The sequence below is a fragment of the Urocitellus parryii genome, chromosome 10 (assembly GCF_045843805.1).
Source record: "Urocitellus parryii isolate mUroPar1 chromosome 10, mUroPar1.hap1, whole genome shotgun sequence".
Taxonomy (NCBI): Eukaryota; Metazoa; Chordata; class Mammalia; order Rodentia; family Sciuridae; genus Urocitellus; species Urocitellus parryii.
Genome location: NC_135540.1, coordinates 114,473,254 through 114,500,580, shown reverse-complemented (window position 1 = coordinate 114,500,580; position 27,327 = coordinate 114,473,254). Strand labels below are relative to the sequence as shown.

The 27,327-nt window shown below is 38.8% G+C and overlaps 1 pseudogene; it reads right to left on the bottom strand.

Moving 5' to 3' along the window:
• Window positions 1-9,398: 9,398 nt before the first annotated feature.
• Window positions 9,399-10,052, bottom strand: LOC113181679 (large ribosomal subunit protein uL16-like; annotated as a pseudogene).
• Between the last annotated feature and the right edge of the window lie 17,275 nt (window positions 10,053-27,327).

Below are 27,327 nucleotides of genomic sequence, written 5' to 3'. Positions count from 1 at the left end.
TATTATATAGACATATTAAGCCTCTGGGGCACTTTGGTTTGTACTCTAAGATGAGTAACCATTGGACTGTTATAAGCAAAGAAGTAACATAATATGATTTATGTCCTATGATCTAGGCAACCTTGGTTAAATCAATCTTTCTGTTCCTCATTATCCTCATCTGTAAACAGGGATAACAATAGTATGTGCTTAGAGAATCATTATGAAGAATAATTAAGTCAACATTTATAAAATTCCTAGAAAATTAATTGTCACATACTAAGCCTTACATGGTTATTTTCACATAAAATAGTATTGCAGGGCACCATGGTACATGCTTGTTATCTTGGCTACTCAGGAAGTTCAGGCAGGAGGCCCGAAAGTTTGATAGCAGCCTGGGCAACTTAATGAGACCCTTTCTTAAAATAAAAAATAAAAAGAATGGAGGAGTTGGCTCAGTGGTAGAGCATCCTGGATTCAATTCTCAGTAAACACACACACACACTAAATAACAATAATAATTAATTAATTTTAAAAATCATTTTAGCTGCTTAGGTTGGACATAATGATAGGGATACAAGTGTAGAAGTAAGTTAACCAGTCATAAGACAACTGCAAAACAGTTAACTTACTTCTCAAGGAGTGATGGTAACATGAACCAAGCATCCCCAGTATTTGGCAACGTGGGGGGGGGGGGGGAGTTTCTTCCTTCTTTCTTTCTTTCTTTTTTTTTTTTTTTTTTTTGTGTGTGTGTATGGTACTGGGGATTTAGCCCAGGGGTGCTTTATCACGGAGCTACATCCCCAGCTGTTTTTATTTTTTATTGTTTTGATACAGGATCTTGCTAAATTGCTCCCCAAACTTGCATTCTTCCTGCCTCAGCCTCTCAAATCGCTGGTATACAGCACTACCAGGGCAAAACCAATTTTTTCCTTAAGAGTTAGAGTCTTGGGCTGGGGATGTGGCTCAAGCGGTAGCGTGCTCACCTGGCATGCTTGTGGCCCGGGTTTGATCCTCAGCACCACATACAAAACAAAGTTGTTGTGTCCGCTGAAAACTAAAAAATAAATATTAAAAAAAAAAAAAAAAAAAGATGGGGCTGGGGATGTGGCTCAAGCGGTAGCACACTCGCCTGGTGTGCTTGCGGCCCGGGTTGGATCCTCAGCGCCACATACAAGCAAGGATGTTGGGTCCACCGAAAACTAAAAAAATAATAAGTTCTCTCTCTCTCTCTCTCTCTCTCTCTCTCTCTCTCTCTCTCTCAAAAAAAAAAAAAAAAAAAAAAAAAGAGGTAGAGTCTCACTATATTGGTCAGGCTGGCCCTGAATTCTGGATAGAAGCCATCCTCCTGTTTAGCCTCCCAAGTAGCTGGGACAACAGAATTTTATTTAATTTATTTTCTTTTTATTTCTTCCTTTATTTTGCAGCATTGGGGATTGAACTCAGGAATATTCTACAATTGAACTACCATGCCCAGCTGATTTTAAATTTAAACAGCAATATGTAGCTAGTGCCCACTGTATTGAATACTACTATTCTAATATAGTGTTTAGTAGTAATTGACTGAGGATGAGGGTAGAAGTTAGATATAATTTATAGTAGGCCATGGGTTTGAACTGTACTCTGCATTAGACACAACAGACCAAATCAAAATGGAGTCACTCATGATAAAGGTCACATAATCAAACTGAACCTTTAAAGAAGCAGACAGATCTCCAAACAGACCAGTTTTTCCTATAAACACAAGACTTCAGTTCACCCGAGTCAGTGTGATAAGGAAATCTTCTCTGCTTTAATTCTTATTAAAAAAAAAAAAGTAACCCGAATTTACTGGATGTTAGCCAATTAGTTTTTTCCCTTATTGTTCTATGTCCTTGGTCCCATTTTATCAAACTGTCTCTATTATTGCCCAATAGGAGCCCTATCATATTGTTGTTGTTTTTCTTTCTTTCTTTCTTTCTTTTTTTTTTTCTGTTCTAGACTAAGTTACCCAGGGAGACCTCAAACTTACAATCCTGCTTCAGCCTTCGTAGTGGCTGTGATTACAAGCCTGTAGCCATTGTACCCAATTCATTCTATTTTGTAGAATAAAACACAGCCCCAACTCATGAATCATAAAAAACAAGTTAGATCTACAACAAAATTTGTTGTCATTTTGTCTTTTAATAGATCTGGTGATTGGGCTGGGATTGTGGCTCAGTGGTAGAGTGCTTGCCTAGCACGAATGAGGCACTAGGTTCAATCCCTAGCACCACATTAAAAAAAAAAAAAAAAAATCTAAACAAAATAGTTCTGGTGATCATGCAGGGATCTGAATGGTTGTAATTTTGTCTTTTGATAGTTCTAGTGATCATGTAGGGATATGAATGATGTTGCTGGTGACTCCTGAAAGGTACCACTGACCCTTTTTGAGGTATTGAATCCTTTGTATTCCTCATGGAGCCCAATGATTGTAATTAAACTTCTTTGGTCAGAATCTGCTCTTTTTCGCATTGAGCCCTCAATCTTTTTGACTTTCAAATTCAGGGTGAGTTTGTGCTATGATAAAGTGCATGCCCTTGTAGTGTGTACCACTACAAGGAGTTTATGCTATTCCTTGTAATAGGTACCAAGGGTTTATGCTATGAGAAAACATGTGGCTTTTGGGGGATTGTAAAGTGGCTGATGAATCACTGGCAAGAGTTGAAATCATGACAGAAACAGAACTAGGTCCTATAAGAAGAATCAGGTGTCTATTAATAGAATCAAACAGAAACCGACAATAAATGGCCATTACTGCAGGGGATATGAACTGAGGCTTTCAGAAATTCCTCTCTGTGTGTTTGTGTGTTTTCTCTTGCATGTTTAGTTAGGGAGAAATCATTAGACAGGTTGGTCAAGGGAATCTCAGGGCCAAAACCACAACTTGACTCGTGGGCATAGTTCAAACATTTTAGAGTTATGAGAGGGAGCTGCCACCAAAAAGTAAGGCTACTGTGAGAGGATAAGCTGGACACTAGAAAATGTCTATACAATGAGATACGTTATGAATGCATTATACAACACAACTTGGTGGCATTGCTCTCCCAGGCTTTATCTTGGCTCTGGTAGATCCAAGATTTGTTGTAAAAATGGGATCCTTAATATCTACAGAACAAAGTATGGCCTTTATGTAGAATTTTCCAAATGAGTAATATAATGCTTTAAAAAATGTTCAAATGAGGGTTCCTCAATTAAACTCAACTTCTAAAAAGATCTCAACAAAATTTCATCATTGAGTCCTTCAAAAACTCTTTGCAAAGGCGAATTAAATGTGACCAATGATTGGTACCAGGGATTGAACCCGGGGTACTCAACCACTGAGCCACATCCCCAGCCCTATTTTGTATTTTATTAAGAGACAGGGTTTCACTGAGTTGCTTAGTGCCTCCCTTCTGCTGAGACTGGCTTTGAACTTGCGATCCTCCTGTCTCAGGCTCCCAAGCTGCTGGGATTTCAAGTATGTGCCTATCAGGATAGCCATGCTCTAAGAGAGCCTTGGCTGGATGAGAGTTTGGTTTGGGTGTCAGTCAGGCAAGGTACAGAGGAGGTTTAAAAAATGGATGTTGAGGCAACAGAAAATCATAGGAAATCACACAGGATTTTACAAGTAAGTATACAGATGAGCTTTGAAGAAAACTCAGGAGCCTGTTCAAAATAACCAGCTGAATGTCAGAAGGACATAATTTGAGACCAATTTAGTTAGTTAGGTGGCTTTTCAACTTGGCTTCTATTTCTTAACTATATTACTGAGTTCATGGAAGAACCCATTAACAAATATGGTAGACAAAGCATTTTATATGCCTGGAAAGCTATGAAAAACCTGCTTGAGGGCTGGGGCTGAAGCTCAGAGGTAGAGCACATACCTTGTACATGTGAGGCCCTGGGTTTGATCCTTAGTACCATGTAAAAATGAATAAATAAAGATATTGTGTCCATCTACAACTAAATAAATATTTTTTAAAAATCCTGCTTGGCCTGATTTTATGTAATTTATGTAGTGTTCTTTTCACCTTTGGGATATGATAGAACTGAGTGAAAGGGTTAGCAGAATCAGTTTTGAAAAATCAGTCAGCCAGGTGCAGTGGCACATACCTGCCGTCAAGCAGGTTTTTCATGGCTATCCTATTAGGAATTAATTGGACATAATTTAGACATAGAGCCACAATGCATTGACCAGGATAAACAAGTTTCCTGGGAGAGAAAACACTGGTTGTGGGTTGGGCATTTAGTTATCATGTTGGTCACCAGGATAAAGAAGTATCCCATGAAAGGCACACTGTAAACTTACTACTAGCTTCCTTGGATTAACTTCAAGGCAAGACTGGAGTTCATATATTCACTCTCCAGAAAAAAAAAAAAAAAAAAAAAAGAAAGAAAAGCAAATTAGAGGAATGTTTACCAAATCCTGTTTGAACAGAAACAGATATTTTGTCCATCCACATGAGCCTTGGAGACATTAAAATCTAAAATTTTAGTGTACAGCCCCTATAAAATTGACCTCTAATGATAGGCAATATGTACTAGATTATTCCTTGGAGAAAACTCTTGCATTCATTTTCTGTACCTTTGAGATATAGATTTTCCACTTAGGAGTCATTCCTTTAGAGAATTAAATTTATAGTTGCCTAGCTAACAATTGCTCAGGGCAATGAACAATTGAAAGTCTGGTAGTCTGAAAATAATCTGGAGAGAGAAACTATTTGAAAATTGGAAAATAAAAAATCTTAACGAATGCCGTAAGATTTGCTTCTGTCTGTATGTTTTTGTACATATATAGATGTATTGTATGTGTTTTGTATATATTAATATATTTCTACCTTAGATAATGTCATCAAAATTTATAAAAAGCTTACTAAGGGTGGTGGTGCATTGGTAAAATCCCAGCAACTGGGAGGGTGAGGCAGGAGGATTACAAATTCAAAGCCACTCTAGGCAATTTCATGAGACTCTGTCTCACAAGGGGGCTGGGGACATAGCTCAGTGGTAGAAGGCCCCAGTACTACACTACACACACACACACACACACACACACTCTCTCTCTCTCTCTCTCTCTCTCTCTCTCTATTTAGTTGTTCTATTTAAATTTTTTTAAATATTTATTTTTTAGTTGTAGTTGGACAACACGATACCTTTATTTTATTCATTTATTCTTATGTAGTACTGAGGATTGAACCCAGGGCCTCGAACATGCTAGGCGAGTGCTCTACCACTGAGCCACAACCCCAGCCCTAATTTTTTGTTTTAAAAAAAAAAAGCAATAATGTCATTAGCTCAGAAAAATAAAAATTGACAAATTACCTATTCATGTGACTTGGGTGGTCAACCTTTGAAAAATAAACTATAGTCACATATTGCTTAATGATGTGGATACTTTTGAGAAATATATTGTGAGGCATTTGTTCAAATGTAGTATACTTACGCAAACCTGGATGGTACACCTCAATCACTTGACATGACCTCTTGCTGCCATCAAGAAACTTGTGGGCTGGGGATGCAGCTCAGTAGTAGAGTGCCTATGTGCAGGGCACTGGGTTCCATCCCCAGCACTGCAGGGAAAAAAAAAAAGGAGAGACTTGGTAGGGCTGGGGATGTCATTAGTTTTAGAGTATTTGCCTAGTGTGCATAAAGCCCTTGATTCAATCCCCAGCACTGCAGACAAACAAATGAACAAACAAACCTTGATAAAGGTGAACTGTATGGCATTCTTACCAGTGTAATATGTGTGTATGCTGTTTTTCAGTAAACTATTTTTAATAAATAGGAGTACACTAAAAAATAATGATAAAGAATTTACTATATAGTAAGTGCATAAATCAGTAACAGTTCTTTGTCATCATTTCCAAGTATTATGTCTGTACATAATTATATGGTCAGTACATTTACATGAGAGGCAGTGCAGTAGGCTTGTTTACAAGCATCACCACAAATGTGAGTAAATCATTGTGTTATGATGATAGAATCGTCATGATGTTACTAGGTGATAGAAAATTTTCAGCTCCATCAGAATCTTATGACACTGCAGTTGTATATGCGGTCTGCCATTGACTGAAATGTTGTTATGCAGCACATAACTGTAGTTTTTAAAAATTGTTGGTAAAATAAATAATGTCTTAATAATTGTCAACATTAAATAAAATAACATTTGGTCTGGATTTCCTGTTTAGGCAGATTTGTTTTCTCTGCTAGATGTTTTAGTATCATAAAATTACAAATCCAACCTTAGAGCAGAGCACAGTAAAAAGGAATTGCTGAATTGCTTGATGTGTTTCATTTGTTCAATAAAAAAAAAAGAAAATGAAAAAAACATGATTAAATTTTAACTTTCTTTGCTTCTGGGATATATAAAATATATGTACATAATATGAATTATTACTATCTATATTTATTCAGCACGGGGATTGTACCTAGGGGTGCTCTATCACTGAGTTACATCCCCAGTCCTTTCTATTTTTTAATTTGAGAAAAGATCTCTCTAAGTTGTCCAGGCTCATTTCAAACTTGTGTTCCCCTTGCCTTAGCCTCCTAAGTAAGTGAAATAGTGCCCAACTCAGTGTCTTGTTTTTTATTTTCAACACTGAGAATCCAACCCAGAACCTTAAGCATGCTAGGCAATATCTTTACCACAGTATCTTGTTTTTATATGATATAGATAGGCTATATGTATTTGAGTCTGCTAGAGAACATGAAAAATTGTTCTATGAGAAAGCACATTTCTAGAAATTATGAAACGTATATTCACAAAATATTGATATGTAACTACTCAAAATATCTACTGCCTAGGTCTTCACTAAAAGTTAAGGTTTCTAGAAGTTAAAATTTTTAATTCATTCTTGGTATGGTGACACAGGCCTATAATCCCAGGGACTCAGGAGATGAGGTAGGAAGATCACAAATTCAAGTCAGCCTGGGGAAATTTAGAGACTTTATCTCAAAATAAAACAAAAGTATGTGTTTCCAGTGGTTGAGGGGGGGTGGGTAGCTAAGCAGCAAAACTCTTGCCAAAAAGGTGTGAGGCCCTGAGTTCAGTCCCTAATACTTCTTTTAAAAAAATCTAATTCACATGAGATAATTAAAAATGGAAATAATACAGAAAACAGGAAACAACTTGGTATATAAGGAACGTAATATATGACTTTGGTAAATGAAGCTATGAGATATGAAAGATGTGATTTTTTTGTTAAAAGTAGAATGATTGAACCAAAATTAAAAAGAGGAAAAGTATCAGATAAAACTAAATGGATTAGAAAGATGTAGGTTTGGGCTGGGGATGTGGCTCAAGCGGTAGCGCTCTCGCCTGGCATGCGTGCGGCCCGGGTTCGATCCCCAGCACCACATACCAACAAAGATGTTGTGTCCACCAATAACTAAAACATAAATATTAAAATTCTCTCTCTCTCCTCTCTCTCCTCTCTCACTCTCTCTTTAAAAAAAAAAAAAAGAAAGAAAGATGTAGGTTTGTGCAAGATAAATTGTATAAAAGATTTTTTTAAAATTTTTATTTTATTTTATTTTTTTATTGGTTGTTCACAACATTACAAAGCTCTTGACATATCATATTTCATACATTAGATTCAAGTGGGTTATGAACTCCCAATTTTTACCCCAAATGCAGATTGCAGAATCACGTCGGTTACACATCCACATTTTTACATAATGCCATATTAGTGACTGTTGTATTCTGCTACCTTTCCTATCCTCTACTATCGCCCCTCCCCTCCCCTCCCCTCCCATCTTCTCTCTCTACCCCATCTACTGTAATTCATTTCTCTCCTTGTTTATTTTCCCATTCCCCTCACAACCTCTTATATGTAATTTTGTATAGCAATGAGGGTCTCCCTTCATTTCCATGCAATTTCCCTTTTCTCTCCCTTTCCCTCCCATCTCGTGTCTCTATTTAATGTTAATCTTTTCTTCCTGCTCTTCCTCCCTGCTCTGTTCTTAGTTGCTCTCATTATATCAAAGAAAACATTTGGTATTTGTTTTTTAGGGATTGGCTAGCTTCACTAAGCATAATCTGTTCTAGTGCCATCCATTTCCCTGCAAATTCCATGATTTTGTATAAAAGATTTTTTTAAAAAATATATTTTTAGTTGTAGTTGGACACAGTACCTTTATTTTATTTATTTATTTTTATGTGGTGCTGAGGATCAAACCCAGCTCCTCACAAATGCTAAGCAAGTGCTCTACTGCTGAGCTACAACCCCAGTCCAAGAAATTTTATATATGATAAAGTTGGCTACAATTAGAGGGCAAGTATTTATAAGTTATTCTAAAAATGGAGCATTAATATCAAAAGTATACTGATGCAAACCTAGAATTTGATCCCCTATACTAAAATAACAAGGTTCTTTTGGCTAATGATCTGTGTTTTTTCCTTAGCCTCTTAAATAATTGGCCTAGGAAACAAAGATTTTGGTTGAGGTTTTTTTTTTTTTTTTTTTTTTTTTTTTTTTTTTTGGTACAATGCAGGATTTATTGGTGTGTGTGTGTGTGAGATTAAGAAGGGGTCAGCACAGTGGCTAATGATCTGTCTTTATAAATATTGTTTTAGTCAGCTTTTTCACTGCTGTGACTAAAAAGACTGACAACAATTTTAAGGAGGAAAAGTTTATTTGGGGGCTCACTGTTTAGAGCTCTCAACCTATAAACAGGTGGCTCCATTCCTCAGAGCTAGAGGTGAGGCAGAACATTATGGTGGAAGACTGTGGTGGAAGGAAGCAGCTCACATGATAATCAGAGAGCAGAGAGGAGACTCCACTTGCCAGACACAAAATATGTACCCCAAAGGCACACGCCCAATGACCCAACTCCTCCAGCCACACCCTACCTTCCTTCGGTCACCACTCAATTAATCCCATCAGAGGATTAATTCATTGATTGAGTTAAGGCTCTCATATCCCAATCATTTCTCCTCTAAACCTCCTTGCATTTTCTCACTCATGAGCTTTTGGGGGACACCTCCACTCAAACCATAACAAATATATATAATGTTGGTGGAGACTACTTACAGCTTTGCACATATTAAGCAGGTACTGTATCACTGACCTACATTTCCAGCCTGATCTGTTCTTTTTTTTTTTTTTTAAAGAGAGAGTGAAAGAGAGAGAAGGAGAGAGATAGAATTTTTAATATTTATTTTTAGTTTTTGGCGGACACAACATCTTCGTTTGTATGTGGTGCTGAGGATCGAACCCGGGCCGCATGCATGCCAGGCGAGCACTCTACCACTTGAGCCACATCCCCAGCCCCCTGATCTGTTCTTAATAGGAAACTGAGAGGTGTTTTTGTTCCTTAGCCTCTTAAGTAATTGGCCTAGGAAACAGATTTTTTTTTTTATACAATACAGGATTTATTGGTGTGTGTGTGAGATTAAGAAGGGGACAGCACAGTGGAAGCCCTCATGAATTCAGGGCCCACCACTTGTCCAGGGGACCATGGTTGGGAATATATTTGACCCCACACCATCAGGAATCAGCTGCTTCTCTGCCACCAAGTCTTCGAACTCATCAGCATTACATTTGTTAAAGCCCCACTTCTTTGAGATGTGGATTTTCTGGGGCTAGGGAACTTGAACTTGGCCCTGTGTAGGGCCTCAGTCACATATTCCTTGTTCTGCAGCTTGGTGCGAATGGACATGATGATTTGGCCAATGTGAACCCTGGCCACTGTGCCCTGGGGTTTCTCAAAGGTACCCCGCATACCAGTTTGGAGCCTGTCAGCCCCATCACAGGACAACGTGTCATTTGGATGACATGGAAAGGGTAGAAACACACTCGGCTATGAAAGCCATCTTTGCCGCAACTTTTTATCATGTACTTGTTGACACAAATACGAGCAGCCTCCAAGGCTTCAGAGGATATCTTCTCATATTCATCAGACACCACGTGGCCACAGAATGGGAACTCATCCACTTTTACCTCTTTTTTTTTGCCTTTTTTCTGCCCAAGATCAAAGATGCAGATTTTGGCATCAGGGACATGCCAGCAGAAAGGAGACTTTGGGGACAGCTTGTTTTTATAGTACTAGTAACACTGGATGTGGCGGTGGCCCATGGCCATACCAGGATCTCTGTGGCACCACAAAGGAAAACAGGTGCTCCCACGCCTGCACATGCCTTATATTAGTTTTTGTGGTTTGTCAGGATGATTTCCTGTGCTTCCTATTGTCCTTCTTAGGTCTTTGATTGCTTAAGAAAACAGTCTTTTTTACGGGAAATCCATACATAGTACAATGAAATTGAATCTCTATTTCTCACACTGCACAAATCTCAACTCAAAGTGGATAAAGGAACTAGGCATTAGACCAGAGACCCTGCACCTACTAGAAGAATAAGTAGGGCCAACTCTTCATTGAGTCAGTTTAGGAACCTACTTCCTTAACAGGATTCTAAAGCATAAGAAGTACAATCAAGGATGAAAAAAGTGGGGCTGGGATTGTGGTTCAGTGGTAGAGTGCTTGCCTGGCTCATGCAAGGCAGGCACTGGGTTCCATTCTCAGCACTACATAAAAATAAATAAGTGAAATAAAGGTATTGTGGCCATCTACAGCTTAAAAAATATTTTTAAAAAAGAATCAATAATGAATCAATGGGGGTTGTATCAAACTAAAAAGCTTTTTCACAGCAAAGGAAATAGTCAAGACCATGAGGAGAGAGCCTACAGAATGTGAGAAAATCCTTGCCACCTACACCTCAGATAGAGCATTAATCTCCAGGATATACAAAGAATTCAAAAAACTTAACACCCAAAATACAAATAACCCAATTAACAAATGGGCAAAGGACCTCAATAGGCATTTCACAGAAGAAGAAATATGAATGGTCAACAAATAGATGAAAAACTGTTCAACATCTGTAGCAATTAGAGAAATGCCAATTAAAACTACACTGAGAGGGGCTGGGGTTGTGGCTGAGTGGTAGTGCGCTTGCCTAGCATGCATGACACACTGGGTTCGATTCTCAGCACCACATAAAAATAAATAAAATAAAGATCCATCAGCAACTATATATTTAAAAAAAACTACACTGAGAGTCTATCTCACTCCATTCAGAATGGCAACTATCAAGAATACAAGTAATAATGGCTGGGGATATAGCTCAGTTGGCAGAGCTTGCCTCCCATGCACAAGGCCCTGGGTTCAATCCCCAGCACTGGAGAGAGAGAGAGAGAGAGAAGGAGAAGGAGAAGGAGAAGGAGAAGGAGAAGGAGAAGGAGAAGGAGAAGGAGAAGGAGAAGGAGAAGGAGAAGGAGAAGGAGAAGGAGAAGGAGAATACAAGTCACAATACAATAAATGTTGGCAAGGATGTGGGGGAAAAGGTTTACTCATACATTGCTGGTGGGACTATAAATTGGTACAGCCATTCTGGAAAGCAGTATGGAGATTCCTTAGAAAACTTAGAATGGAACAACCATTTGACCCAGTTATCCCACTCCTTGGTTTATTTCCAAAGGACTTAAAATCAGCACACTACAGTGACACAGCTCAATTCACAATAGCTAAGCTGTGGAACTAATCTAGGTGTCCTTCAACAAATGAATGAATAAAGAAAATGTGGTATTTATACACAATGGAATATGACATCGCCATAAAGAAGAGTGAGATAATGACATTTGCAGGTAAATGGATGGAACTGGAGACTATCATGCTAAGTGTAATAAGCCAATTCCCCCCCCCCCCAAAAAAGGGAGATTTTTCAGAGGAAATGTTCTTTCCGATATGTGGATGCTAACACATAATAAGGGTGTGTGGGGAGGAATAATAGAAGTTCATTGGATTAGACAAAGGGGAATGAAGGGAAGGGAGTGTGGCTGGGAATAGGAAAGAGTAGAATGAATTTTCCTATGTTCATATATGAATACACAACCACTGAAACTCCACATCATGAGCAACTGCAAGAATGGAATTCTAGTTATAATAATTTATACTCCATGTATGTATGTCAAAATGCACTCTACTGTCTTGTGTATCTAAAAAAAATAAAAACAAATAAAGGGCTGAGGATGTGGCTCAAGTGGTAGTGCGCTTGCCTAGCATGCTTGAGCACTGGGTTCAATTCTCAGCACCATGTAAAAACAAAATAAAGATATTGTGTCCACTTAAAACTAAAAATAAAATATTTAAAAAAGAAAGAAAAAATTAAAAACTAGTCCTTTCTATTAAATAGCAAATTTTCCTTACAATTTCACTATCTGTATTTGCCTTTGATGTCTTTATTGCTGTGGTTAAATGAGTGACTATTTACAGTAACCTATGATCCTATTTTGATCAAGTATTGTTAAACTTTTTGACATTTTTTGACAAAATTTCCAAAATCAAATTCTATATTAAATCTTTCTGACCTTGACTTAACTTTGGGATTTTCCAGTTGGGCCCCTGGAAAACCTCAAAGTATGTGTCTCTTACCTTGTAAAAGGATAAAGTGATTTAATATTATTTGATATGTTAAAATATATGGGAAATATTGTCAAATAGTACATGATGCTATGTATGGATATGTTATTGATACAAGTCCTCCAAAAATTGAATTAGATTCCTAAACCATATATATTATCATTCACAATTCTGGCTATTATGTTAAAATGTTGTATGCCACAGAAATAATCAAATTATTTGGTTATTGGTGAGTTGCATCATTAACTTTCATCCAGTTCTTTAACCATGGCCATTTCAAGTCTTGTCCACAGGTAATTGCTCTGTTCCTATGATTTTCTTTTTTCCATTTTTTAAAAATTTGTGCATTGTAATTACACATAACGGTGGAGCTCTTTGTTACATATTCATACATGTATACAATATTTCTATGCTCTTCTTTTTATTAGTTTTTTCTCATACATAATATTAAGATTCATTTTGACATAATTATAAAAGCATGGAGTACAATTTGCTCTAATTCAGTCCTCAGTACTTGCCTTTTCCCTCTCCTCCTCCCTCCCCCATTCCCTTCCCTCTACTCTACTAGTCTTTTTGCTATTTATTCGTAGTTTTTTTTTTTTTTATGCCTTGTGGATATACATAAAGGTGAGATTAATGCTTTCTGAAAACTTTTTGCAAGCAAATAAAATTTTTATGTCTTCAATGAGATTTTATGGGAAGGATTCTGACAAATACAGGTTTCTGATGACATTAAGCTGATGCCATTGGCCTCAGTAAGAATTTCCAGAACTTGAATGAAAAACTTGATAGGTTCATGAAACTGCTAAGATCAAGCAGAGCAAGAATTAAATCCATCATACCTGACTGAAATTATAAAGAATAATTTGGGGGTTTGATGACTTTTTTTACTTGTAACATTGATAATTTAAAAAAATATTTTGTTTTCCAGAAATAAGGAGACTCGGGCTGGGGATGTGGCTCAAGCGGTAGCGCGCTCGCCTGGTATGCGTGCGACCCGGGTTCGATCCTCAGCACCACATACCAACAAAGATGTTGTGTCCGCCGAGAACTAAAAAATAAATATTTAAAAAAAAAAAAAAAGAAATAAGGAAACTCTTTTCTCTTTTCATAATTTAGTAATGTATATTTCATTGATAAAAATTGAAACATTTGCTTTTTCTTCCTATCTGATATTTCCAGAATTCTGAAACTATTCATGAATATTCTTATTTTTATGATAATAGTTACTTGTATATTTTTTTAAAAAATCCACATTATTATTATTATTATTATTAGTTGTAGATGGACACAATACTTTTGTTTTCTTTATTTTTATGTGGTACCGGGGATTGAACTCAGTGCCTCATGCATGCAAGTGCTCTACCACTGAGCCACAACCCCAGCCCCAAGAGTTCACTCTCTTTATAATAGGATAGAATTGGACATATTGTTTTGGCCTTGAGAAGCTTTTAAAGATTCAATCTGAGATTTTTTATCAAAAGCTCCAGCAAAGCAAACTCTTAAAAGAGCCTTGCTGTACTTCTGTAAATAATTAGTCCAAATTTGATGAGGCTAAATTTATTTTTCAAACAAATTAGTCTTACATTGATTATCTTTGGCAGAAATGGGGGTGATTGTAGAGGTAAACATGATGTTTTTGAAGAAAAGTTATAGCATATTTATTATTAGATTAAATTCCTATTCATTGTTTCTGAGGATTTTAAATTTTGGTTTGGTTTGGTTTACTGGCTAATGCTCAGCTGTATCCCCAGCCCTTTTTGTTTTTTGTTTTTTTTTGTACTGGGATTAAACTCAGGGGTACTCATCCACTGAGCCAAATCCCAAAGTCTATTTTATTTAGAGACAGGGTCTCAGTGAGTTGCTTAGCATTAGTGCCTCTTCGTTGCTGAGACTGGCTTTGAACTCATGATCTTCCTGTCTCAGCCTCCAGAGCTGCTGGGATTACAGGCATGCACCACCATGCCTGGTGCCTTTTTTGTTTTTAAATTTCTCACTATGTTGCCAAGGCTGGTCTTGTAGAACTTGTGATCCTCTAGCCTCAGCCTCCCAAGTAGCTAGGATTGCTGTTTTTGAGTTTTTATTATTTATCTGTAGTCTAGACTGGGTTATAAATTCTTCCAGTTCCTCCAATCCATTTTTTCCCCATTATAACCACTAAGAACAAGAACTTCTCTATTCCTGAATTTCACCAGAATATCCAATGCCATAACTAGAAATATTCAAATTGCAAACCAGAACAAAAAATTGTTGACTTCAAGCGGCAGTTTTCCCCAAGAAAATAGAGTAAAACTCCCTATCAGAATGAGACTCTTACCCTCTGAATTTTTCCTTGTTCATCTCTACCTATTTTGCTTGGCAGAATGATACTGTATGTAGTTAGAATTTTACAACCAGTAGCTTCTTCAGTTAATTTGATGAAATGTTGGATCCTCTTTTAGTCCATCCAGGGGGTAACATTTGCAACATCCCTGACACAAGTTTATCCTTGATTAAAACAGTCCTTTAATCCATTTTCTATTGTTATAATTTAATACTACAGATAAGATTATAAAGATAAGGGTTTATTTGGCCCATGATTCTAAAGGACAGGAAGTTCTAGATTGGATGGCTGCTACTGGTTAAGTAAGTCCTTTTTGCTGGTGGAAATTGCAGAGTTAATACAGGGCATCATATGATGAGACAGAGCATTTTAGCTCCTATTCTTCTTTTAAAGCCACAGTCTCATTGGATGAGCCCCCTTTCCTTATGGCCTCATTTAATCTTAATGACCTTTCAAAAGTCCCACCTCTAAGTACCATAGAGAAATTAGCACTTCTTAGTATGGGAATTAAATTTTGACATGAGTTTTGGTGGGGGAATTCAAACCATAGCAAATAGGTAGTCTCCTCATTTGGTTTATTCTTTGATCTATTCAGTTTTAGTTGATTAATTTCATGAGGGTCCTGGCTAAGGAAAAAACTTCAAATTCTAAGTATTATCTTCCTTATAGTCATAGTAGTAGTTTCTCTGTGGTGCTGTATTCTCTTAAAAGTTTTAAATATTTGCATTCAGCCATCTATCAAATGTCAAATAGTGTCTTTTAGGCTGAAATAAAAACAGCAAAACAAAACAAAACAAAACAAAAAACCTCAAAGGAATGTGTGATAATGAGGGTACTATAACCCATCAATGATGAGACTAGAATCCCGGAATGACAGTAATTGAGAATAGTGCTAAGACATTAAGTTTTAGACAGGCCCTATTGTTCTGTTTCCTTGTTTTCCACTTAAAAAAACAAAACAAAACAAAACAAAAACCCAATTTTGTTCTGTTGAACATTGTGGTAGTGCCTGAGAGGCTGAGGCAGGAGGATCACTTGATCCCAAGAGTTCAAGGCCAGTTTGGGCAACACAGTGAGATCCTAACTCTGAAAACAAAAGGCAAAATAAAACCCCAAACAACCCCATTGTTGTGCTCTTGCCCAGTGGAAGTTCTCTTTTGATTTCATACAATGGAGGCCACTGCAATTCAGAAACCACAAATAAAAGCCAGTTAGATCTATAACAAAATTTGTTGTTATTTTTCTTTTGACAAGGGACTGTGTTCCTACTGAATGCCACAGATGTTAAACAGAGTGGTAGTTTAAAAGAATGGATCAGGATAATAGAAGACTATATCTGTTCAAGTGAAAATGAACAGTAGTAAAATGTAACCCAATGGATAAAAATATAAAAAAATATATATATTTTTTAAAGAGAGAGAGAGAGAGGGAGAGAGAGAGAATTGTTTTAATATTTATTTTTTAGTTTTCGGCGGACACAACATCTTTGTAAGTGGTGCTGAGGATCGAACCTGGGCTGCACACATGCCAGGCGAGCACGCTACCGCTTGAGCCACATCCCCAGCCCTACAAAAATATTTAAGCTATCAAAAGCAGTCTTAAGGGATTCCACCTCTTGGGTCCCTTTCTTCTTCCAGGAAGAAGTCTTTTCTGCTGTCCTTAATAAAGCTTCTACTTTCCACTCTAAAAAAAAAAGCAGTCTTAAAAATATGTTTACTGTTTGTCTAAAATTAGTTATTTGTTTTCAATTAGAAATGTAACTAAAATTATCCTAAATAATTTCACAAATTATAAATCACCCACATATCTCTGGTCATAAAGAAATTTTAACAATATGTCATAATCACTATGAAATGAAATTAAAAGGAGGCTATAATTTATTTTAGTGTCTTTTTAAGTGTCACTAAAATGTTGGCTTAGATTTGCTAAAGCTTGAAAGTAGTCATTCCTTAGTATTCACAGGAGATTGTTTCCAGGACCTCTGCAGATTCCCAACCCTGCAGATACTCAAGTCCTTATATAAAATGTCATAGAAATCACATACAACCTTTACATACCTTCCTGTATACTTAAAAATCCTCTCTAGATTGCTTATAATATCTAAATAATATAGCCGCTATGTGAATAGTTATTGTTATGTATTAGGAGACATTGACCAAAAAAAAAAAAAGCCTGTATACATTTAGTGCATACAAAATTTTTTCCCTAAGTATTTTTCAATCCACAATTGGTTGAATTGAGGATGTAGAACCTGGGGACACAGAAGGCATAGGATAGTAGCATATACATGTGGAGTGAACAAAATAAGTTTGGCATTTCACTGATGACTGATAAAGACAACACATAGGAAGTCTGAATTCTTCTGGCTTCATATGAGCAAGATTTTAATAATTAACTTATTTGTCATAGTAATTGAAAGAAAAGTGACCACAACACTCGGAGCAACCAAGAGATCTTTATTGCAGCAGTGCAACAGAGGAGAAAAGAGAGAAAGAGAAAGAGAGAGAGAAAGAGAGAGCGAGCAAGAGAGAGACAGAGAAAGCAAGGGAGAGAGAGAGGGGCCCGGCAGGAGGGAGTTTTTATAGCCCAAATCTAATGAGGTCTCTGGGTCTGCAAGCTGCCTTGTTGGCACAAGGGGGGTTACATGTTCGGCCTTGAGCAGGGGGTTGAGTGTTCAGCCTTGAGTGGGGGCTTGGGCGTTTGGGCTTGAAGCAAACAGGTGATAAAGAACCAGACAGAGGGTTTGAGAGGCCAGGTCATCCTGTAGATAGCTTTGTTTGGCATGCCCTGCAGACAGCTTACTTAGCCTGTCCTGCACCTAACATTTCTCCCTTTTTGTTTTTCTATGTGACATGGGGGACGACGTAAAGTCCTCTGGCTACTTCCTGCTTAATGGTGGGCGGTGTTGGGCCTAGAAGGGGAAGTGGAGGAATGTTCGTTGGACAGGTCTGAGAACACCAGGGCAGCCAAAAATAACACTCAGTGGCTACAGACAACTACTTCGGTAGTCCATAAAAGTTCCTTGAAGCCACAGTCGTCGATGGCATCAAAACAGTCCTGGATGGAGGAGATTCTTGGTGTCAGCCACTGGTCCTGTAGCAGAGACTCTAGGAAATATTAGAGGTGGCTTGGTTGAATCCAGTAATGTTAAGGGTGACAGCCCAATTGCAGCCAGTGGAAGGGCAATCGCTTTGACCCATAAACTGAGAGTGGGTAGTATCATCCTGGTGCCATGTCGCTTGGATGTTAAAGCGCCATCTGTGGTTGGGATAGAAACTTGAGAGAGATTAATGATTAGTAAAAGAAGAAGAGAGTTGGCAAAAATTTTTGAGTTTAGTGGGCGTGGTGGGAGACATGGTACCAGGGGGAGTGGCACAAAAGCTTGGTCACCATTGGGGTAGTATATATGGGGTCCAGTCCAGTGAGGTTCCAACAATTGAGAATGCAGTTCCTGAAGTAAGACTGAGTCATCCAGTTGAAGAGGGTCCAATTCAGTTTGTGGTTGTGCTGGGATTGAGGCAATGAATGGTGCAGGAAGGCACTGGTCTGCATGTTCCCTTAGGAGTTTGCGTAGAAGTGAGAGATAGGTAGGACACAAGGGGAAGAGGAGTGATTGGAAAGCTTTGGGTGGTTAAGAAAGGGCACCCATAGAATTGCTCAAAGGGGCTAAGGCCTGAGGGGGCTCTTGGGGCTGCCTGAATTCAGGTGAGGGCCAACAGCAGGAGATTGGGCCAGAAGAGCCTGAGTTCTATAGTAAGTTTAGTGAGATGATCTTTGAGAATGCCGTTAGGCCTTTCAACTTTACCCAAGGATTGGGGTTGGTGGGAGATGTGGAGCCTTTAAGTGATGTTGAGGCCTTTGGAGACTAGTTGAACAACCTGAGAAGTGAGAACTGGACCATTGTCTCACTGAATGGAGGCGGGAAGTTTGAACCTGGGAATGATCCCCTCAATGAGGATGGAGGCAATGGTGTCAGCAATTTCCCTGGATGTAGGGAAGGCTTCTATCCAACCTGAAAAAGTATCAACCAAAGTAAGTAGGTGGTGAAGCTTTTTGTGCCTAGGCATGTGGGCGGAGTTGATCTACCAGTCTTTGCCTCGCTGGTGGCTCCTCATCTGATGCCTGGGGAGTTTAGGTTTGTTGCTTCTTTGTGGGGATGCTGTAGAGCAGACAGAACAAGCAGAGTGGACCTGCCAGAGAGTAGTTCTCATTCCTTGGAAGTGAAAGAGGGGTTGTAAAATCTGGAAAAGGGGTTAGGGAGGGTTTTAGGTGGGGGCAGAGTCTCTGGAGTCAGAGGAGTTGGTCATGAGTCATAGGTCTCTGTCTTGGGCACCAGGGCTGGTAGTCTTAAAGAAGTAGTTGATTGACTGGTTGGTGAATTTGTGTATCTGATCTTGCATGAACTTCTGTAGGCAATTTAATAGACATGGTCCTTTTAGGAGAAACATAAAGGGGACTAATAGGGGTCCTGTGAGGGGGAGGAGCCAAGGCCATACTTGACTGAACATTCCCCATGGAGCCTGTTGGCCTAGTTGCTGTCTCCTCTTTTCTAGCTGTTCTTTGTCTTTCATTACTCCCAGGAATGACTGTGTTTTGGCTTAACTGGTTTTGGTAGGTGTTTAAGATCAAGCTAGTCAAAATTGACTTTGTTTCTATCTATTGTTAAGAGTCAGCTGAGTTCCCATAGGGGTCACTCTTGGGGGAACTTGAGAACAGCTTCTCAGTTCTGCTAGTGCCATTTGCGCTAGGATGGGTCCAGGTCTTGCTTGACCATGTGGCTTCCCTTGGAAGCATCAGGGATGTCTCCTGTCTCCAATGACCCTCCTCTTCATAGCAAATGCACTGATTGGCTTTTCATTCTCTAGTGGTCTCAATAATCTCCCTGATCAGGAGGTTATGTGGCCAAGAGTTGCAAAGCTCTTTAGAGAAGTTCCCTGTTCCCTGGATTCAGACTGACTCAGAGGGCTAGAGCCAAATATTGGTTTTCTTGGCCATTTTAATGTAAGTTTAAGTCTTGATCATAAACATCCAGCAAAGTCAGTTTCACCTTAAATTAAGAGTACTGGGCTTTAGCTGAAGTCTGGCCTACTTTGGAGTCATTCTGACATGTAGTAAGATGGAAGACACAGCCTTATCTCAGGTAAGGCAGGGCCCTTTATAAATCTTAGGTAAAGTATTCTAGTATTGAAGCTGATCTTTTTTTTTTTAAAAAATATTATTTTATAAAGTTTACATATATTGTTGCTTGATGTCACATGAATACTAGCTAACACAATATGATGTTACATTTAAATTGTACCCAGTGTATAGAACTTTATATTAATCTTATTGATAACAGGTTCAGTTATATAAAATTAAATTATATAAATAAATCTCCAATATCTTATTTTTATAAACCTAAAATTACCATGCAACCTTTTGGAGAACATCAGCTTGATATAATGTGTTTTTTTTTAAGCTTCTATCTTAAAGACTTATATATCTGGAAAATATGAATACATTTAATATACAAAGAAAAGTAATAGTACCACAATTACATTGATGTTTTTATGTTAATCAAGTTTAGCTCTTAAAGAAATAACATATTACAATATTGCAAAATAACAGTTGTTGTTTAACCATAGTTGTATAATTGTTAATTCCTTCAAGATTACTTGCTCAAAAAACTTACATATATAACCAACATATATAGACCTTCTTTATCACTTGCTTAAACCCTCTTATTTACTTAATCACATAGACTCTCTTATCCAGAGACACTTTTTCCTTCTATTAAATCCGTACTTAGAACCTTCTAATTTCTCTTTCCCATCTATTAACTTCTTCTTTATTTACACTTTGAAACAATCCTTGTAAATTTCTGAATTTAGGCAAATTATTCCATTTTAATAAGAGATATTTTGTTATTTGTAGCACATAATTAATCACATCTGTTGACCATTTCATGAAAACATGAACAATGTTTAAGTGTATAGAATTATATTGTTGTAGTGATGGACAAGGCAAGGCACCTAAGATAGCACCAAAGACAGGGAAACAGTCTTATTTAGTTGCAGCTAGATTTGGAGCGCACAGCTTCTGCTACCTACCCCGAGTTTAGGTAGTTTCAGAATTTTGCACCTAGCATGTAAAGGGTGGGGCTCAGAAGTTCACAGTCTGCAGAAGTTTATAAATAGCAGGGTTTGTTTGTTTGTTTGTTTTGTTTTTCTGTTCTGGGCAAGTTAACCCTTCAAGGACACCTGGGAAGGGGAGAGCTTCTTCTTTTTTTTTTTTTTCTCCTCCCCCTGCCAGCTGTTACCAGGGAGCCAAGTTAGTAACTCCCTTATCTTAGATATGTAGTCATCACTGTGAAGCCCAGCTCAAGGCCAGAGGCCTTGTTTACATTTTTTGTGAAAAATTACTAAGGGGGTGTCCAGCACCTGAAGTGCTGATTTTTTCAGATAGTGGCCAAGTAGAACAGGGCAACATGAAAAGAGGAAGTTTATCTACACTGAACTCTTTTGTAGAGACTCTTTTGCTGAAAGTCCTAAAATCAGCCACGGTGAATATTGCTGGAGAAGGTCAGTTAAGACTTTTCTGTGGGCCTGGGTAGGAAGGGGGAAGACGGGAAGGCGGGGCTGAGAGCAGCTCTGGTGGATCTGAGAATGAGGAAGGAGTGATGTAAAAGAATAATGGAAAAGGGGTTTGGGATTTTCCTAGCAAGGAAACTTGAGCAGTAGAACAGGTATAGCAGAGGGGAAGACGGGAGTGAATATCCCAAAAAGCCTGTGAGGGACTTTAATTCTTAGTAACCTGTTTTCAATGATTGCAAAGCAACTTTAAAGGCCATTTTCACCAGATCTTGGATAGGGGTCTGAGGGCTCTCCTCAGCTAGCTTGAGCTTTGGGTTTAGCTGGTAAGAGGATCCAGTGGGACCCAGCGTGGGCACTGACAGGAGAAGAAAGGAGTGAGTGAGTGGGTGGATTCCTTCAGTAACTGCTACCTCAGCAAGGGGGCAACGGTCTGAGGAAGGATGGTGGTGTAGGTTTTTGATCTAGTGAGTGGAGGGGAGAAAACAGGTTGCTGAGGCAGGGGAGACAATAGAGGGGCTGGGGCAGAAGGTTGAGGTTGAGGACCTATTTGAGCAGGGCGATAGGGTGGAGATTCATCAGCAGGGTTAAAGTAGTGGATGAGTCTGGAGAAGGATAAAGTTGGGGATCTGTGGTGGGGGGGGGTTGGTTTGTAGGCTAGAAGAATTTGTGGAGGTTTGCAAGAGGGGCAGAGAGCAGGATTGGAACGGAGCAAGAAGAACACCTGGACATAAGCGATCTCTACCCATTTTTTCGAACGCTCACAGTAATTGTAGAGATCCCTTAGAATGGAGGGATCTAGGGACCCAAAAGGGGGCCATTTGCTTTGGTTGTCTAAGGGATAAGTGGGCCAGGCCTGCGTGCTATATTTGATCAATTTTTTGGGTTTGATGTCTGGTGTCAAGGAGAGGGTTTTGAGGTTATCCAAGAGGCATTGTAGGGGAGAGTCGACTGGCAGAGAGGACACATTACCCATGTCGCAAAGTAGTATAAGGAGGAAGAAAGGGGACGCAAACAGTATAAGGGAGAAGGAGACGCAAACGTAGTATAAGGGAGAGGGAAGGAGACGCAAAGATAGTACAGGAGAGAAGGAGGAAACTGATTTACTGGCAAAAGAGGCGTCCCCGCTAGAGCCAAAAATCAGGAGTGCCTTAGTGGCAGGTTCGAGCTGCAGAGATTGGTCGTCACAGAATCCTGACAGTCGAAGCTCTCTGGTCCTGGACGGAGCCGGAGCCGTGGGAGACCTTGGCCAAGGCTTTTCGGGACCCCTCCTGGAGAGGCCGGATACTCCCAGGGCTGGAAAGAGGGATAAGAGAGAGACGGGGAAGAGAGAGGAAGGGGAGGGTAAGGTTCTCTCTGGCGGCCGAGTCTTGAAGGTGAGGACTAGGACTTTAGGAGAGCCACCGAGACCATGAAGGTCTGGGTGGGATGTGATGTTCAGTTCTCTGTTATGTGTCCCTGGAGGTTACACAGTCCTTTGAGGGAGACCTACAAAGCCTATGCTGGGAAACTACCAACTGGGAAGGGAAGGGAATAATTTTGAACCCAGGAGTCTATTCTGCCCTAGAAAGGAGTCCCTGAGGGCCACCGTAGCCTTAAAGGCTGTGGTGGGGTGTTTTCCTCCCCCAGGTGGGCAAAGAGCTTTGCTGGACCATCAACGGTCAAATCCTCCTGACACCACCATTGGGTTTAGGACTCCAGGAAGGGGAAACTCACCAATGGAAGGCCAGTGGGGATGGAGTTCTGGCGATCGAGAAAATGGGTTCAGGCTGTCCGGTGAGTGGCACTTCCAAAGGAAGAGGGACCCAAAAGTGGGTTTTAACCCTCTCCCAGGTTTTCGGCACCAATGAAAGAAAAGTGACCACAACATTCGGAGCAACCAAGAGATCTTTATTGCAGCAGCGCAACAGAGGAGAAAAGAGAGAAAGAGACAGAGAGAGATAGAGAGAGATAGAGAGAGAGAGAGAGAGAGCAAGAGAGAGACAGAGAAAGCAAGAGAGAGAGGGGCCCGGCAGGAGGGAGTTTTTATAGCCCAAATCTAATGGGGTCTCTGGGTCTGCAAGCTGCCTTGTTGGCACAAGGGGGGTTACATGTTTGGCCTTGAGCAGGGGGTTGAGTGTTCAGCCTTGAGAGGGGGCTTGGGCGTTTGGGCTTGAAGCAAACAGGTGATAAAGAACCAGACAGAGGGTTTGAGAGGCCAGGTCATCCTGTAGATAGCTTTGTTTGGCATGCCCTGCAGACAGCTTACTTAGCCTGCCCTGCACCTAACAGTAACTTGAGGATTGTATTTAGATTTTTTTATGGTTTGAAGATGAGGAGTCCCCACAAGGCTCCTAGGTTAATGCAGGAATATTCAGAAGTGAAATGATTAGATTAAAGAGAGCTGTGACCTAATCAGTGCATCCTAGTTTGAATAGTCTGACTGGATGGTAACTCTAGGCAGGTGGGGTGTGGCTGAAGGAGGTGGGTCCTTAGGGGTATGTCCTGGAAGGGTGCTTCTCCTTATGGGCCCCTTCTTCCTTCCCTTTCTCTGCTTTCTGGCTGCCATGAATGGAGCCTCTTTCTCTACCATTTCTTTCTTCTGTGATGTTTTGCCTAATCTTGGGCCCAGAGCAATGGGCTTGGATGACCATAGACTAAACCTCTGAATCTGTTAGTCAAAATAATCTCCTTCCTCTAAGTTTTTATTATCAGGTGTCACAGCAATGCAAAGCTAACACAAATTCACTCTAATGTCTTTGTTTTTGTATTCATCCCCTTTCAATTTGAAGTGCAAAATCTGACTGCTAAGGTCTGGATATGGCTTGTTCCCCAGGGCTCACATGTTATAGGCTTAGTCCTCAATGTATTAATAGGACAATAAAGACCTGGGTCCTAGTGGGAGATTATTAGATCATTGTAGGTGCTGCCTTGGAAGGAACTAAGGTAGTTCTTCTAGGATCCCAAGTTAGCTGTTTAAGAGTGAGTTGTTATAAGAGACATTCTGGGGCTATGTGTGGTGATGCACTCCTGTAATCCAACTACTCTGGAGGCTGAGGCAGGAGGATTTCAAGTTAAGCCCAACCCAGATAATGTACCAGACCCTGTCTCAAAATTAAAAAATTAGAAGGGTTAGGTAGCTCTGTGGTAAAGCACCACAAGGTCCAATCCCCAGGATGGCCAAAATGAAAAAAAAAGTAACAAAATTAATATATTCATCCATATCATTGGTGCTATGATATGAATTATGTTCCTCCAAAATTTTGTTTTGAAACCCTAGCCCCATTTTTAATACATTTTGGCATTTTTTATGGCAGTAAATAAAATTAGTTATATTAGCTTTCTTAATGTCATTATATCAAAATTAAGTATTATTTAATTAGGATGAACATCAAAGTAAAACTATTTTCAAACATGAAAGAGGACTAAGTATAAGCAATGTGGATAACTCTCAGAGTCATCAGATGATAACCTTGTTAGAAAGTTCTGAAGCAAGGTTCAATGTTTACCTCTGGGGTCCCAGAGAAAACAGGGAACACAGTGAGACAAGATAGGAACATGAATACATGGGTGGATATATTCTTGCTGCAACTTTATTCTTGGGCAGGGTGGTAGCTTATCATATGTTCGTTGTATGTTAAATAAATAAATGGATGAATGAATGAAGGATGTGTTCATAACCCAAGGATTATAACTAATCAAAGTCCTAAAGGCAGAAGAGAAAAAAATAAAAACAAAAACAAATTCCAAAAAAACTATTTTTTTAGGGTACTGGGGATTGAACCCAGAGCCTCACATAAGTTAGGTGAGTGCTCAACCATTCAGTTATAGCCCCAGTCCTGAAGAACTTTTAATATAATTTAATTTTTGAAATTATATCCCACAAGTCAAAGAAATTCTACTATTATGATAATTTTTTTTTCTAATAATGGTAGTACCATGAGGAATTATTTGGAGTTATATTTTGCACAAATGCCACTTTGTAGTTCTTCCTCAAGTTGCTAGTATTAGGACTATAAATTATTATAGGATTGAAAGCATTTTCTGGGTAATTAAACTTTCAACAATCGCATTACAAATGTATTTTTGTAATGAAGTTTGGGATGTCAGTCTCCTTTTGTTTTATATGATTTAAAGTAATTAAGAAAGTAGGTGTATTGACATATACTTCTTAATTACAAGCAGGTTGGAATACATTCATTTATCCAATGTACTGAGGTAATAATGATTACCTCTTATCCACCCATTACCTCTTGCCCATATCTTAATCCTACAAATTCTGTCTCTTTCCCCCTACAGCCCAGCTGTGTGGATTGCTCCCCACAATGATTGAACCCTCAGTGACAACTGACTCAAGAAAATGCTTTCTTAATGTCATTAAATCAAAATTAAGTATTATTTAATGAGGATGAACATCAAGCTAAAACTATTTTCAAATATGAAAGAGGACTAAGTATAAGTACCTACACTGACCTGAGCAAACAAAATATCAACAAGACAAGCTATAAACTAGGACAATAAACTTTTAGCTGAATTACAAAATGCTAAAATAGTGTCTCCTTACCTTTCTTCATGCATCTATGCTAAGGCAATATGGAGTACCTCCATTTTTGTCCTATTTTTTTTTTCAGTTTTTCTTGAATCCATAAGAATTGTTCCCTTAGTGAAAGCTCCTTTTGAGTTTATTAATTTATTTACTAAAGACAGGTTCTCATTATATTGCCTAGGCTAGCCTCAAATTCCTGGTCTTAAGTGCTCCTCCCGCCTCAATCTCCCAAGAATTCAGAATATAGGAATCCTGGCTTGAGTTAATTTAAATAAATTTCTGATCTTTAACCACTAAATATGACCAATTTTATAATGAACCATTGGACTTTATGCTGGGGGTGGTGCTAGAGATTGAACCTAGGGCCTCGTGCATGCTAAGCACATACACTACCATTGGGCTACACTCCAGACCCTGGAGTTGATGAAATCTTAATCATGATCCTACTGTACTGGTGGAATAGTGTTTTTCCTAAATTTATGTTCACTGGAACCTCAAAATATGACCTTATAGGGAAGTAGAATCTTTGATTATATAATTAGTTAAGGATTAGCATGTGCAAGGTCCTAGGTTCAATATACATTTAATTTTTAAAAAATTAAAAAGTGAAGTTATTTTGGATTAGGATAGGCCCTGAATCCAATGACTGCATTTCCCAGTGTGTCTGAGGCCCTGGGTTCAATCCCCAGTATAAATTTAAAAAAAGAAGAAGAAAAAGAAGAATACAGCAGCACAATTCAAAATAGCTAAATTATGGAACCAATCTGGATGCCCTTCAGTAGATGAATGGATAGGGAAACCTTGGTATATATACATAATGGAACATTACTCAGCATTAAAAGAGAATAAAATCATAGCATTTGCAGGTAAATGAATGAAGTTAAAGAATATGATGCTAAGTGAAGCAAGCCAATCCCAGAAAACCAAAGGCTGAATGATATGAGGTTGCAGACGCATGGGAGGAATGGAGGAACTTTAGATAGGGCAAAGGGGAAGGAGGGAATGGGAGGGGGCAAGGAGGTAGGAATGATGGTGGAAGGAGTTAGACATCATTACCCTAAGAACATGTATAAGACATAAATGGTGTGAAAATACTTTGTGTACAACCAGTGTCTTGAAAATTGTGCTCTATATGTGTAATATGAAACAATTGTATTATGCCATCATGTATAGCAAATCTGAATAAATTAATGAATTAATTAATTTAAATAAAAAAGACAAAACATGTTAGAAAAGAAGGCCATGTGACAATGAAGGCAATGATTCCAGAGATATATTGCAAGCCAGGTAATATTAAGGATTACCAACAAGAACCAGAAGTTAGGGAAAAAACAGGGAAGGATTCTTCAGAGTCTTCAGAGGGAACATGACCCTGCTGACATCTTGATTTTAGGCTTCTGGTGTCCATAACTGTAAGAGAATAAATTTCTGTTGTTTTAAACCACCATGTTTGTGTTGTTTTATCCCAATAGCCCTGTTAAGTGAATACACCAGCCATATGCAAAAATTCTCTCAAAGTG